General features: G+C 44.0%; 1 protein-coding gene across 1 annotated transcript in view; it reads right to left on the bottom strand.

Moving 5' to 3' along the window:
* si:dkey-91i10.2 (uncharacterized protein LOC555224 homolog) overlaps positions 1-11613 on the bottom strand; it is a 303051-nt gene extending 291438 nt beyond the window's left edge. The window contains exon 1 of the mRNA XM_059967655.1: positions 11424-11613. The gene's annotated coding sequence lies outside the window, so the exon portion shown is untranslated. The remainder of the gene's footprint in view (positions 1-11423) is intronic.
* Between the last annotated feature and the right edge of the window lie 3382 nt (positions 11614-14995).

Raw genomic sequence — 14995 nt, 5'->3', positions numbered from 1 at the left:
ACCAATTGGCAGCCAGAAGAAAAGCTGACAAATCCCACTGTTTTCAGTCAAATAAATCCGATTAACAGTAATTCAGCAGAGTTATTGAGTGGTATTGATGCTGACTACCAATGTGTTTTAATTCTATCACATTGAAAAAAAAGATAATAAAATACTGGCAGTCTCCCCTCAAGAAATGATACATCTCAGTGACCTGTTGTCTCTACATCCAAAACTTCAACCAGATCCAAAAGTGAAAGCAATTTAAATTTCAATACTTTAAAGTATTGCTAACCTTTACCTTCTTTGGGTGCCATGGTAGCAACACTATAACAGCTTGGGGCATTTCAGAGTTCAGAGTTCAATTTCTGTAAGGTGTTTGCACCTTCCTCCCAGTGAATGTGTGGGTTTCCTCTGGGTGCTCCAGATTCCTCTCACAGTCCAAAGATGTACCGGTTAGTAGGTTAATTGGTGATGGTTATTTGTCCTGGAACTGGGTGAGGGTTAAACCGGTGGGTTGCTGGGTGGGGTGGCTCATTGAGCTGGAAGGGTCTGTTTGATGCTTTATCGCTAAATAAATAAATAAATAAATAAATAAACTTGTTTGTATTGATTATTTTCTCACCATTCTGGCCTCCTTTACTCACTGAATTGAACCCAATGGCTTATAGAGTCATGGAGTTACACAACATGGAAACAATTTCTTCAGTCCATCTCTTTTGTGCTGACCAAAGTGTCTATCTGAGCTACCAAACTCCAGGAGGATAAGAGGTGACCTAATAGAGGTGTACAAGATCAGAAGAAGCACAGATCGAGTGAATAGCCAGAGACCTTTTCCAGGGTGGAAATGGCTCATACAAGGGGTCATAACTTTAAGGTGGTTGGAGGGATATCAGAAGAAGTTTCTTTTACACAGTGGTGAGTGGGTAGTGGTGGTGTTAAAGGCAGATATATTAGGGGCATATAAGAAGCTCATAGACAGGCACATGGATGATAGACAAATGGAGGGTTATGTGGGAGGGAGGGTTAGATTGATCATAGAGCAGGCACAATATCGTGGACTGAAGTGCCTGGACTGTGCTGTAATTCTCTATGTTTTCTATATTAAGATATGAAATAGGAAACAACCTGTTCAGTTCATGTGGGATTCATTTGCTCATTCCAAAAATTAATTTTTAAATTCAACATTATTTAATCAATCACATTTAAAATCCACAAATGCCCTCATGAGATTTGAATTTATTTCTGGTTTGTTACTTAGTGTAAGCTGCTGTGGTTATTGGGTTGTTCATCTGATAACTAACCACTGCAGTGACTGGTGATATCTATACTATTACTCACAGACTAGTTGCTGTGGATCCCATGCCTTAATGACAGGGACTTAATTAACTTGCTATTTAAAAGATGCACCTAACAACATAATTAATGAGACTGCAGTTTATTGGTGATTGCTCCTTAATCCCCACTGTTTGTCATAACTTGACTCATCTATTTCTTGGAATTTCCAGGAGAGATTCGTGAACAGTGCTAATTTTACTGACGTTGCTTTCTCCTAAGATCAATAATATCATTGAAATTCCATTCCTACAACACGGTGTGATCTTGCAAATCTCACAGCTGTGACCCACAGGCGTTCTACATGTGCTGAGTGCAACTTTGTGAAGGCTGTTACTACACCAGCAGAAATTCCTCTCTGTTCTTTGACCCAGTGAAGCACAACTCAACAAATGACCCTGGATACCCATGATTACAGCCTGTCCCCTTCCCCAGAAACTTACCATTTACACACCCTTGCATAAGGATGTAATGCTGAGAATTTTTAAGGTGACAGCAATTGGAGTATTGTAAGCAGTTTTGGGTCTAAGAAAGGATATGCTGGCAAGGAAGAGGGTCTGGCAGAGGTTCACAAGAATTATCTCAGGAAGGAAGGGGTTAACTTTGAGGAGCATTTAATGGCTCTGGGCCTGTACTCGCTAGAGGTTAGAAGAATGAGGGGGGTGATCTCATTGGGGAACGGGGTTCAAAGGAATAATAAATCAACCACGATGAAATGTTGGAATGACTCACTAGGCCAAAAGGCCTAATTCTGCTCATGTGACTTATAGGCTTATGGTCTTCCCTTCTTCTTTCCCAGACCCTTGTCTAGTCCCTTCTCACTCCATACTCAACCTTTCCCTCCTCCTTTGCCTTTCTTGTTCCTCTTCCAGACCTTTCCCCAGATTCAGACAACAAGGAAAACTATCAGTGGGATCAGTGACAAGGTGCCAGATCGTTGGTCAAGAATAGTTCAAAATAGGTTTATCATCAAGGGATATATATGTCACCATATGAGATTAATTTTCTTGTAGGCATTCACAGTAGAATACGGAAATACAACAGAATCAAGGAAAACTACACACAACTGAAGATTGACAAACAACCAATGTGCAAAAGAAGTCAAACTGTACAAATAATAAATATGTACTTATTGCTGAGACTGTGAGTTGTAGAGTCCTTGGAAGCAATTCAATGGGTCGTGGGTTCAGAGCTTAGGTGAGTGAAGTTCTCCACGCTGGTTCAGGGGCCTGGTGGTTGAAGGGTGATAATTGTTCCTAAACCTGGCGGTGAGGGACCTAAGGCTCCTTTGCCTCCTTCCTGAAAGCAGCAGCAAGACGAAGCATGGCTTGGGTGGTGGGGGCCCTTGATGAGGAATGCTGCTTTCTTGTAGTAGTGCTCCATGTAGATGTGCTCAGTGATGGGGAGGGCTTTGTCAATGATGGGCTAGGCTCTGTCCAACACTTTTTATCTGCTTTTCCATTCTTGAAATTCAGTCGCTTGGCATATAGGGTGACATTGTAAACTGGATCTGACATCGGTGCAGGGCCCTTTGTCAGTGATCTGGATGATCCTGTGGTAAAGTCCATCAGCAAATTTGTGGATGACACCAAGATTGGTGGCGTAGTGGGCAGTGAAAAAAATGGGCTGAAAAATGGCCAATGGAATTTAATGCAGACGTGTGAAGTGTTGCACTTTGGCAGGACAAACCAGGGTGGGACTTACACAGTGGCACTGAGGAATGTGGTTGGACAAAGGAATCTGGGAACATAGGTACATAATTCCTTGAAAATGAGAGTACTGAGACCAGGAGATGGGATGTTACATTGAAGTTGTACATTGATGGAGCCTAATCTGGCATGTGCACACTGCAGGTCGCCCGCCTACAGGAAAGAAATCAATAAGCTTGAAAGAATACAGAGAAAATTTACTAAGATGTTACTGGGACTGGAAGACCTGAATTATAGAGAACGGTTGACTAGGTTAGGTCCTTTATCCCCCCGGAGCATAGGGGAAATTTGATAGTGGTGCACAAAATTTTGAGGGGTATAAATAGGGTAAATGCAAGCAGGCTTTTTCTACTGAGGTTTGACAAGACAAGCAGCAGAGATCATAGGTTTAGAGTAAAAGGTGAAATATTGAAGGGGAATTTCTTCACTGAAAGGTTGGTGAGAATGTGAAATGAGCTACCAGCGAAATGGTGGATGTGAGTTTGATTGCAACACTTTAGAGAAACTTAGTTAACTACATGGATGGGAGGGCTATGGACCAGGTGTAGGTCGATGAGACAAGGAAGAATAATAGTTCAGCATGGACTAGATGGGCTGAAGGGCCTGTTTTGGTGCTGTAGTGCTCTATGACTCCATGATCCTCCATAGCCATCAATGATCTTTACTGTCCCCTTTATTCATCACATTAGCAGCTTCTTTTCCTCACTGGCAAACCTGTTGTATTATGAGACGCTTTGAGTATCAGGTGTAAGTCTATGGTTACACTTTCAACTGTGAATCATGGGTTTAAGTTCAGACCTAGGAACTTCACAACATCACTGAAATTAATGGCACAGAAAGAACCCAGTTTCTACGGAGATGTAAAAGCACTGTTATTGTTACTCTGTGAACCTAGAATCTATGCCTGATTTTAAATAGGGTCACAGAAGTTTAAGTATATCAGGGGACAGAGAAAATCTTTGTTTGCATGCCATCCATACAGATCATTTCATCACATTGAAAGAACATACAATGGAAAAGCAGTAACAGAATGCACAATATAGCATTACACTTACAGAGCCCAAAGCACAGGAGTAGAGAAGTCTACAGAAAGTGGTGGATACAACCCCTCCATCACAGTCAAAGCCCTCCTGCTACTGAGCACTGCCCTAAAAAAAGGCAGTCTCCATCACCAAGGACCCTCACCATCCAGGCCATGCTCTCTTCTCACTGCTACTATCAGGCAGGAGGTACAGAAGCCTCAGATCCCACACCAGCAGGTTCAGGAACAGCTCTTACCCAGCGGCTATCAGGCTTCTGAACTTCACTCACCTCAGTTCTGATTCCACAACCCACAGACTCACTTCCAAGGACTCTACAACTCACGTTCTCAGAATGATTTGAATATACTGTATATCTGCACAATTTGCCTTCTTTTGCACATTGTCTGTCTTTATTTATATATAGTTTTTCATAAATTCTATTGTATTTATCTTCCTGTAAATGCCTGCAAGAAAATGAAGCACAAGGTAGTATATAGTGACATATATGTACTTAGAAACATAGAAACACAGAAAACCTACAACACAATACAGGCCCTTCAGCCCACAAAGCTGTGCCGAAAATGTCCTTATCTTAGAATTACCTAGGCTTTACCCATAGCCCTCTATTTTTCTAAGCTCTATGTAGCCATTCAGGAGTCTCTTAAAAGACCCTATCGTTTCCACCTCCACCACCGTACTTGGCTAGCAAATTCACTTTGATATTGAGAAAGTGCAGTGAAGGCGGACAATAAGGTGCAAGACCATGATGAGTTAGATTGTGAGAACAATAGACAATCCCTTTAAAGGTGAGTGAAGCAACCTGCCTCAACGATGATCATCCAGTAGCATTTACATTCGCTGTGATGAAGTGCTTTGAGAGGTTGGTGATGAAACATTTCAACTCCTGCCTGAGAAATGACTTGGATCTGCTCCAGTCTGCCTACTATGACAAGTCAACAGCAGCTGCCATTTCATTGGGTCTTCACTCAACCCTGGAACATCTAGATAGCAAAGATGTAAACATACAACCTAAAGACTCTTCATTGCATGTTCTCAATATTTATTTATCATCATTATTTCTTTTTTCTTATATATTTGCACAATTTGTTCTCTTTTGCACAATGGTTGTTTATCTGCCCATTTGGGTGCGGTCCTTCATTGATTCTATTATGATGATTGGATTTACTGAGTATGCCCACAAGGAAATGAATCTCAGGGTTGTAAATGGTGACATAAATGTACTTTGATAATAAATTTACTTTGAACTTTGGAGGAAAGTTTAGGGAAGATGTCAGAGATATATATATTTTTTTAGTGTGTGGTGGGTGTCAGGGTGATGATTAGGGACCTTAAGGTTTTGAGGTAGGCAGATGTATGAAAGAAAAATTGAGGGATATATGGGAAGGAAGGGCTAGAGTGATCTTAGAGTAGGTTAAAAGGTTGGCACAACTTCATGGGCTGAAGAGACTACTGTGTTGTAGTGTTCTGTGCTCTAATTACTCTTAGCTACAACAAATGAAAGAAAAATGGTTTATTGGTGGTGTAGGAGAGAAGGGTTAGATTGATCACAAAGGTCTCTGGTGCAATGAGGAATCAGTTCTACTCGATACATCGTTATGCTACTCCAAGCTCTGCTGCTGAGGGAGTTTCACCATTCACACTATAGCAGTGAATTATCCTAGGATTGCATTATATGGACAGAACTTTGAACAGATTTCCATCTAGAACGTAAAGATCTTTTTCCTTCTGGGTTCGTATCATGTTTGGAAAAAGAGACAAATCAGAAACTCTTTGTCAGCTGGGCTCGTTACTCCTATTTATTTGCTGCAACAATCATCTTGGTGCAGGAGTTAATGCGATTAGGGTTGTTAACTATCGCAGCTGATTCATGGTCTTGGCTGAATTGGGTTCACTTGTTCAGCACCTACACCGATGGCATCAGCCAGTGAAGCAGGAAAGGAATCCCTCATCCTGCCTGTTCCACTCCCCCGACCTTCTGTAGTTCTGATGAGTGTCTACTCTCCTCCCTGCTTTGGGAAAACAGTCAACATAATCGCTGACCTACCCACTCAGGAGTCGCTCTCTTCTCCCTTCCTCTGTCCCCGGCATTGTTATCAGTGACATACAGCATGAAATGTATTGTTTTGTGGCAAAAGTACAGTGCAGGACAGAAAAAAAAACTTTGTTACAAGAAGCAAACAAATAAACATATAAATCAGTATTTCGATAGATAAAGAGTGCCAAAGACTGAAAGCACACACCACCAGGCTCAAGAACAGCCTCCACCCTGCTGTTATACGATTATTGACAGTTCCCTAGTATGATAAGATGGACACTTGACCTCACAATCTACCTCATTATGGCTTTGCAGTTGTTTATATCAACTGCACTTTCTCCTAATTGGAACATCATAGTGTTATTAAGGTAGTATATGGTAACATATACGTTGAATTTACTTTGAACTTTGAATTATATTCTGCATTCTGTTATTGCTTTTCCCTTTCAACACATCATTGTGGTGGAGTGATTAGTATGGGTGGCACAATTGTTTCCTGTAGTGGGAAAGCCCAGAGTAGAAGGCTGCCCCTTTAGAACAGAGAAGAAGAGCAACTTCTTTAGCCAGAGGGTGGTGAATCAGTGGAATTCATTGCTACAGATGGCTGTGGGGGCCAATTTAATTGGTATATGTAAAGTGGAGGTTCCTATGTTGTTGATCAGACAGGGTGTCAAAGGTTACGGGGAGAAGGGGGTTGAGAGAGAAAAAAAACAGCCATGATTGAAGAGTAGAGCAGACTCAATGGGCTGAATGTGTTGATTCTGTTCCTGTGTCTTATGGTGTTACAGTATTATGGTCTTAACTGCACACGACTCATGGTGCCGTCTCATCAATGTCATGTTAAGATTAGCTTTTTTTTACATGTACATTGAAACATCGACACATACAGTGAAATGTGACATTTGTGCCAAAGACTGTGTTGGCACGTGGCCAAGTGGTTAAGGCGTTAGTCTAGTGATCCGAAGGTCACTAGTTTGAGCCTCAGTTAAGGCATCGTGTTGTGTCCTTGAGTAAGGCACTTAACCACACATTGCTCTGCGTCGACACCGGTGCCAAGCTATATCGACCCTTGCCCTTCCCTTGGACAACATCGGTGGCATAGAGAGGAGAGACTTGCAGCATGGGCAACTGCCGGTCTCCCATACAACCCTACCCAGGTCTGTGCCCTGGAAACTTTCCAAGGCGAAAATCCATGGTCTCTTGAGACTAATGGATGCCTATTATTGTGTCAATAACCAACACAGCCCGAGGATGTGCTGGGGGCAGCCCACAAGTATTGCCATGCTTCTGGTGCTAACATAGCATGCCCACAGCTCACTAATGCTAACCTGTGTGTCTTTGGAATGTGGGAGGTAACCAGAGAACCTGGAGGAAACCCACACAGTCACAGGGAGAATATACAAACTCCTTACAGACAGCGATGGGAATTGATCCCTAATCTCCAGATCACTGGCACTGTAAAGCAGTCCTCTGACTGAAATGCTACCATGGTGTCCTGCAATGTCTTGAACAACTGTTTCATGAGGTCCCAAGACTTGTCTTCAATGCCATGACCTATCAAAGTGAGCCTGCCACACACCTTCTTCACCGTTCCTGTTTCCCTGCGTTGCCACTTTCAGGAAACTACGTACTCAATGTCCAAACTGTGGATTTGTTGATCGGTGAAGCAGACATCAGGGCTAAATGGCCTACTACTGCTTCTTGTATTCTGTAGATGGGAAGAATGTGAAGGCACAGTAGATGATAGCAAACTTGCAGAGGAGTTATCCAATGACACAAAGAGTAGTGTAGAAGGTTGTGGAAGGTTAGAACAGGACTTTGACAAGATGCATTTGGTGGAGAGAGTGACAGATGGAGTTCAATCCAAAGTGTGAAGCGATACTCTTTGGACAGTTGAACTTGAAAGCAGAATGGAGGGTCAACGGCAGGATTTTTAGCAGTGTGGCGGGACAGAGGGGTCTTGGAGCTCACATTTATAGAGTGTAGGACACCACAGGAACAGACCCTTTGTCCTACGATGTCTCTTGGTTGAGGATGTGTTTAGGCTAGAGAGGGTGCAGAAAGGATTCACAAGGGTTTTGCCTAGAATGGGGGGCTTGAGTTATGAGGAAAGACTGGAACTGATTTCCCTAGATTGATGGAGGCTGAGGGTTGAGTTTGTGAGGAGCGTGGCAAGTGAGATGATCACAGTCTTTCCCAGGATAAGAGATTCTTAAACTAAGGGGCCATGACTAAGGTGAGAGGGGAAGGATTTAAAAGTCAGGTTTCTCACATGGGGGTGGTGCATATATTGCACAGAAGAGGTGGTAAAGGTTAGGTACAACATTGGGAAGGCATCTGGACAGGTACGTGGATAGGAAAGGCCTGCTTATTTATTTATTTCAAGATACAGCATGGTAACAGTCCCTTTCGGCCCATCCAGCACTCAGTCTCACCCATGTGACCTATTACACTACCGACCCAGTCTTTGGAACGTGGGAAGAAACCAGAGCACCTGGAGGGAAACCATGCAGTCATGGGGGGAAATGTATAAGCTCCTTATGGACATCAGTGGCACTAAACCCAGGTTGCTGGCACTGTAATAGGGTTATGCCAACCGCGACACTATCGTGCCACCCCATTACAGGGAGCTGGGCCAAACACAGGCAAATGGGATCATCTTGGACAGGAATCATGGCCGGCATCAATAAGTTCCCACACTGTGTAGTGAGGTTGATTGGAGATAAATATTGGCCAGGGGACACAGGAAGAGTGAGTCAGAGGAAATCCTGCCCCTCTGCTCTCTCACCGACCCCTCACTTAGCCAAAGAAAGCTTCTCACTTTCTAACCCTACACAGTACATTCTTCAAATACTGCCACCAGATCTTTTAGCATCAAAGTCAGAATAAATTTATTAGCAAAGTATCTGTATACCCCCATTTACCTCTTGAGATTAATTTTCTTGCAGGCGTTTACAGGAAACTAAAGAGATACAATAGGATTTAATGAAACGCTATAAATAAACTAAGACTGACAAACAATTAATATGCAAAAGAAGACAAATCATGCAAATAATAACAAAAATGTAAGCAGATACTACTGAGATAGAGTCCTTGGAAGTGAGTATACAGACTGTGAACTCAGTTCAGTGTTGAGCTGGTTCGGAAGACTGATTGTTGTAGCGTAGTAACTCTTCTTGGACCATTTATAAGAGAAGTTCGGTTAAGTACATGGATGGGAGGGTTATGGTCCAGATGTAGGACAAGGCAGAATAATAATTATTGTGCTGAAGGCCTTGTTTCAGTGCCGTAATGCTCTACGTGGTGGTGTGGGACCTCAGGCTCCTATGTCTCTTGCCCAAAGGCAGCAGTGAGAAGAGAGCAGGTCTGGAAGGTGAGGGTCCTTGAAGGTGGATGCTGCTTTCTTGTGGCAGCACTCACGTAAATGTGCTCAGTGGTGGGGAGGTGGACTGGGCTGTATCCACCACTTTTTTGTGGAACAGGCAGGCAGACCTTATCTGACGGAGGGCAACTCCAGAGAGAAAAGAATTCCCTCCCACACCACTAGAAGGGATAACCTGGGTCTTTGGTCTCAAGACTCCAGCCTCCTGTTTGCCCTCATTTTGGCTCAGAAGTCCTTCCCAAAGAACCACGGCTGGCTATTTACAGCAAGTGGCTGGCAGCTCTTGAGTGTTTTTGCTGTGTCCAACCTATCAAATTGACCAAGGTAAGAGAAATTTGAATAAGTGCATGAATGGAAGGAGTATGGAGGAATATGGCCCGTTCATAACACTAAGCAGAATAACAATCAGGTATGGACTAGATGGGCCAATTGGCCTGTTTCTGTGCTGGAACGCTCTCTGAGGTCCACTGCACTACTAACATTATACTGGAGGCGGAAGTATGATGCCTAACTCTAACCAATTCCTAAATTGTATTTGCTGCAGAGACTGAGCTGTGCAATGTTGGGTTGAGCCTTAGGTCATCAGTTGGCATTTCCACCTGGTGCCTGTCCAGGATCTGCGAAGCTTTGCCCCGCTGTTCTCTGGGCCTCTCCCTTGTGGGAGTGACTCCCTAGATGCAGAAGGAAGCTGGGAGCAGGATGAGTGGATGGAGAGATGAGAGGCAAAACATTTTGATTGTCATCAACACAAGAGAGTCTGCAGATGCTGGAAATCTTGAGCAATACATGCTGGAGGAACTCAACAGGTCAGGCAGCATCTGCGGAAGGGAATAAACAGTCGACATTTTGGACTGAGACCCTTCATCAGGACCGGAAAGGAAGGGGAAAGAAGCCAGAATAAAAGATGGGTGGGTGGGGAGGGAGGAGGGAGTACAAGTTAGCAGGTGATAGATAAAACAAGGTGAGGGGAAGGGTGGATGAGGCCAGGAATGATAGGTGGAACCAATGAAGCCCTGAAGAAGAAGGAATCTGATAGGAGAGAAGATTGGACCATGGGCCTAAGGGAAGGAGGAGGGGAACCAGAGAGAGGTGATGGACAGGTGAGAAGAGAAGGGTGAGAGGAACCAGTATGAGGAATGGGAAAGGAGAGGGGGAGGGGGAGAAACTACAGAAGTTAGAGATACCAAGGTTCATGCCCCTCACCTTCTGGTTGTCTTTTAAGAACAACACCACCTACTGCGGGGTGAACTTTCCTCCTTAATCAGTAGCCTGCGAGAATGTGCGGCCCCAGACAATAGACGCATAGTATCGGCAGAGCAAAGTAGCCGATGTTTCAACATCGCAGAGAGAAAAAAAGTGCACAGGTATATCCGTGTGGAAGCCACAATACCCTAGGAATTTCACATTAGGCAAGATCTACGGAAACGCCCTGAGATTAGCATGCTGCTGACAGATATTAAATACAGAGAGGAGGCACAAGATTATACATAGACAGATTATATATTGAATACTCATTCTCACACACAGATAAGGGCACATCCACACTTGCGTTCAGTTTATATACATCTAAAAACATATATATCTACATAAAACATGAACACATATATAAATAAAACAATTATATAGTATATACTACATATGTATATATACATAGGAGATAATTCTGATCTAGAGTTTATGATACATTTACACACACATCTGTACTGTATATATACAGTAACACAAACTAGGAGATGAGATCAGTTTAGTCATATTGGAATTGGACAAACGAATCTTATCTCTTTCAATTCCGCGTATTCAGCGTCGGTGTCTTTATCTTTGTTTCCTGTACTTGCCAGGTTTTTGTTAAGATCGGCCCTGTGAACGGTATATTTTTTGAGGGGGAGAGGGGGAATACCGCGCTCCGGCAGGGCCAGGGGAACCGGGGCGCTGGGTCTTACCGCCAAGCGAATGGGTGTCCGCCTGAAGATCTGCGCAGCAAACTAGATCCAGCAGAACATGGGCTCCCGCGTCCCTGCCTCCTCTCCGACTAGGAAGAGATGTGAAAGGTCCTCTGCTGCTCACGGCGAGAGCGCGTAGCTCTCCCTCTCCCCTTTGTTGTCTGTTTCCAACAGCACTGCAAACACTCCCTCTTCCTCCAGAGCCACAGTGACAACCCGCAGTCACTAGGCAACAGCATCGAGCGGAATCAGGTCCCCGGCAGACTTAAGAAGCATCATTCCTTGCTAAGGGGGGTTCCGAGACCAATCTCGGTGCTAATGAATGCGAGAACCCTTGGCCACGGGCGAAGTGGCCGGTGCGGGCTGCGGTTTGTCCAGGGGAGTGCTGTAGTACCTACAAAGACACCCAGCAGCGGGAACCTCTCCCCGAAGACATTCCTGCTGCATTTTCGCGGCGCATTTGTCAAGTGATTAACGACCTTACCTCCCGCAGAATCGGTGTCCAGGCCTGATGTTTAAAACAGACAACAGCGGCACAGCGCCTGTGGCTTTTGGCCGGGTGTTGGGATGTTGAGGGAGAATGCGGAATGCTCATTCAATTATTAACATCTAAAGGTTATTCTAATTTGTGACGTGAATATTAATTACTTCATTTACCATCCATTACTTAAAATGGATGTTGGTAGAAACACTGAACTGTTGAAGCAATGAAGAAGGCCATTCACCCAACAAGTCTGTACTGGTTCATTGTGGAGCATTCTCCTCAGCCCCATTATCTTGCTCTTTCTCTGTGGCACTACAGGTTATTTTCACTGGTTTGCAACCCATTTCCCTTCAGGAAGCCACAAACCATGGAGGCCAGCCTTTCAATCCATCATGTGCGGACTGACCTCATCCTTTTTAATCCTATCCTCCAACACCTCATGATTGAAGATTTAAGTTTATCACATGCACATCGAAACATACAGTGAAATACATCGTTTGCATTAACAACCAACACATGCAAGGTGTGTTGGAGGCAGCCCACAAGTTACACCACTTATTCCAATGCCTTGGCAGGATGACATAGGACACAGCCAATCAGAGCACAACGAGCAACAGAACAACAAGACCCTGTTCCAACCTCCCATCCACACATATACACAATTCCCTAACCCCAAGGCAGTCCATATTCTGCCTCCAGCGGACTCCAATTTGAACTTGCCCAGTAGCCACATTTCATTGTAATGCTTGATTATTTGAGTAACTGATGCCTTCCTGTCAGCTTGAACCAGTCTGGCCATTCTCCTCTGACCTCTCTCATCAAGAAGAATTTTTGCCCACAGAACTGCCAGTCACTGGATGTTTTTTTGTTTATTACACCATTCTCTGTTAACTCCAGAGACGGTTGTGTGTGAAAATCCCAGGATATCAGCAGTTTCTGAGATACTCCAACCTCCCCATCTGATGCCAAAGTCACTTAGATCATATTACTTCCCTATTCTGATGTCTGGAGTGAACAAGGACTGAACCTCTTGACCATTGAGTTGCTGCCTCATGATTGGCTGATCAGATATTTACGTTAACAAACAGGTAGACACCAGCAGTATTTACAATGTAAACAACATTATAAAAAGTGCTTTGAAGTGTCTAAGCAAAGTACAGTGATGGGGGTTATCAATAGAATAGTTGATCAGATTAACTGTCTGGGGAGGAAACTTCTAAGGTTAGTGCTTCCCAGGAGGGAGCATTTGGAGAACGTTTGCTGGGTGGGGAGTGCCCACAATGATTTATCCTCTCCACTTTTTTGTCCTGGACACATACAGGTCCTACAGCGATGGTAGGCTGCAGCCAATGACCTAACAGTTCACTGTAGTTTTGGTATATTGTGAGAGGATGTTGTGCCAAGCCAGGCAGTAATGGCTGATCATAAACATGAGGAAACCTACAGATACTGGAAATCTGAGCAAAACACACAAAATGCAGGAGGAACTCAGCAGGCCAGGCAGCATCTATGGAAATGAACAAACAGTGGTCGTTTTGGGCCAACACCTTTCTTCAGTAATGGCTGATGAGAAGATGTTCTCTGTGATGGCAGTGTAGGATTGCACCAGTATGTTCTGGGGAAGATGGGATTTTACCAACTGGAATGCTTTCAGTGACTCTGCTTCCATTCTCTCTCAGGCAGTGTGCACCAGCTACTCACCTTTCTGAGTAGAAAAGGTCAGCCTGATCCCCTCTAGTCCTTTACCATGCATCTGTGATCTTGATGCCCTGATCGACACATTCTACACAGGCAACAAGTTCCAGCTGGCCTCACCAGGTAAACACAAGAGATTCTGCAAACACTGGAAATCAGCAACAGTGGTTAGCACATAGTTTCACAGTGCCTATGACTTGGGTTCATCTCCAGGGGTTTGCATGTTCTCCCAGAGATGCCATGGAGCACTTCGGGGTGCTCTGGTTTCCTCCCACATCCCAAACTTGTATGTGTTTAGTAGGTTAATTGCTCACATGGGTGTAATAGGGCAACGTGAAAGGGCTTGCTGCTGTGCTGAATCTCTAAAGAAATAAAAATAAATACAAGTGCTGGAGGAACTCAGCAAATTACGATCATTTTGTCAGCCTGAATCATCGACTGTTTATTCCCCTCCATAGATACTGCCTGGCTGCTGAGTTCCTCCAGCTTTTTGTGTGTGTTGCTACAGATCACCAGATGAATGATGGAAACACTGAAGCAGTGCAAACCCTCTGAACATGGGGAGAGCTTCCTTTTATATCTGATGTCTAAATTGGTCGTGAATTTGTCCATTCCCAGATCTCTGCTCCAAAGTGAAACCAACATTTTGAGGCAAACCTTGTGTCATTGTCATAGCATGGAGACGAGCCTTTCAGCCTGACTGCATACCAAGCAAGGTGCACCATCCAAGCTGCTCCCATATGTCTGGATTTGGCCCTAGACCTTCCCTATCCAATTACCTGCTCAACTGTGTTCTAAATATTGTTATTACACCTACCTTGCCCAATTCCACTGGCAGCTTGTTCCATATATGTTCCACTCTCTCAATAAAAATGTTGCCCCTCAAGTTCCTATTCAATCTTTCCCATCTCACCTATGCCCTTTAGTTCCTGATCCCCCTACCCAGGGAAGATACCCCTGTTCCCTGGCACCACTTCAGGAAATCTATAGGGCCCTCACATTCTTTCTTATAATTAATCCAATACTCCATCTGAGTCAGAATCCGGCTTATTAGATGCTGTGAAAATTGTTGTTTTGTAGCGGCAGTACAGTGCAAGACATAAAAATTACCGTAAGTTACAAAAAAAGTGCAAGAGGGGGATACTGAGGTAATGTTCATGGGCTCTTGAACCATTTAGGAATCTGAAAACAGAGAGGAAGGAGCTGTTTCTACAATGTGAGTGTGCATCCTCAGGCCCCTGTACCTCCTCCCTAATGGTAGTAATGAGAAGAGGGCATGTCCCAGATGGGTGAATGCTGCCATAAGGCATTGCCTTTTGAAGATGTCTTTGATGGTGATGAGGGTTGTGCCCATGATGCAGTGTATTTCAATCCAATGAACTGGAGCCTCCAT

This window comes from Hypanus sabinus, chromosome 4, assembly GCF_030144855.1.
Source record: "Hypanus sabinus isolate sHypSab1 chromosome 4, sHypSab1.hap1, whole genome shotgun sequence".
Taxonomy (NCBI): Eukaryota; Metazoa; Chordata; class Chondrichthyes; order Myliobatiformes; family Dasyatidae; genus Hypanus; species Hypanus sabinus.
Note: the sequence above shows the minus strand (reverse complement) of the source record. Positions and strands in the feature narration are given on the sequence as shown.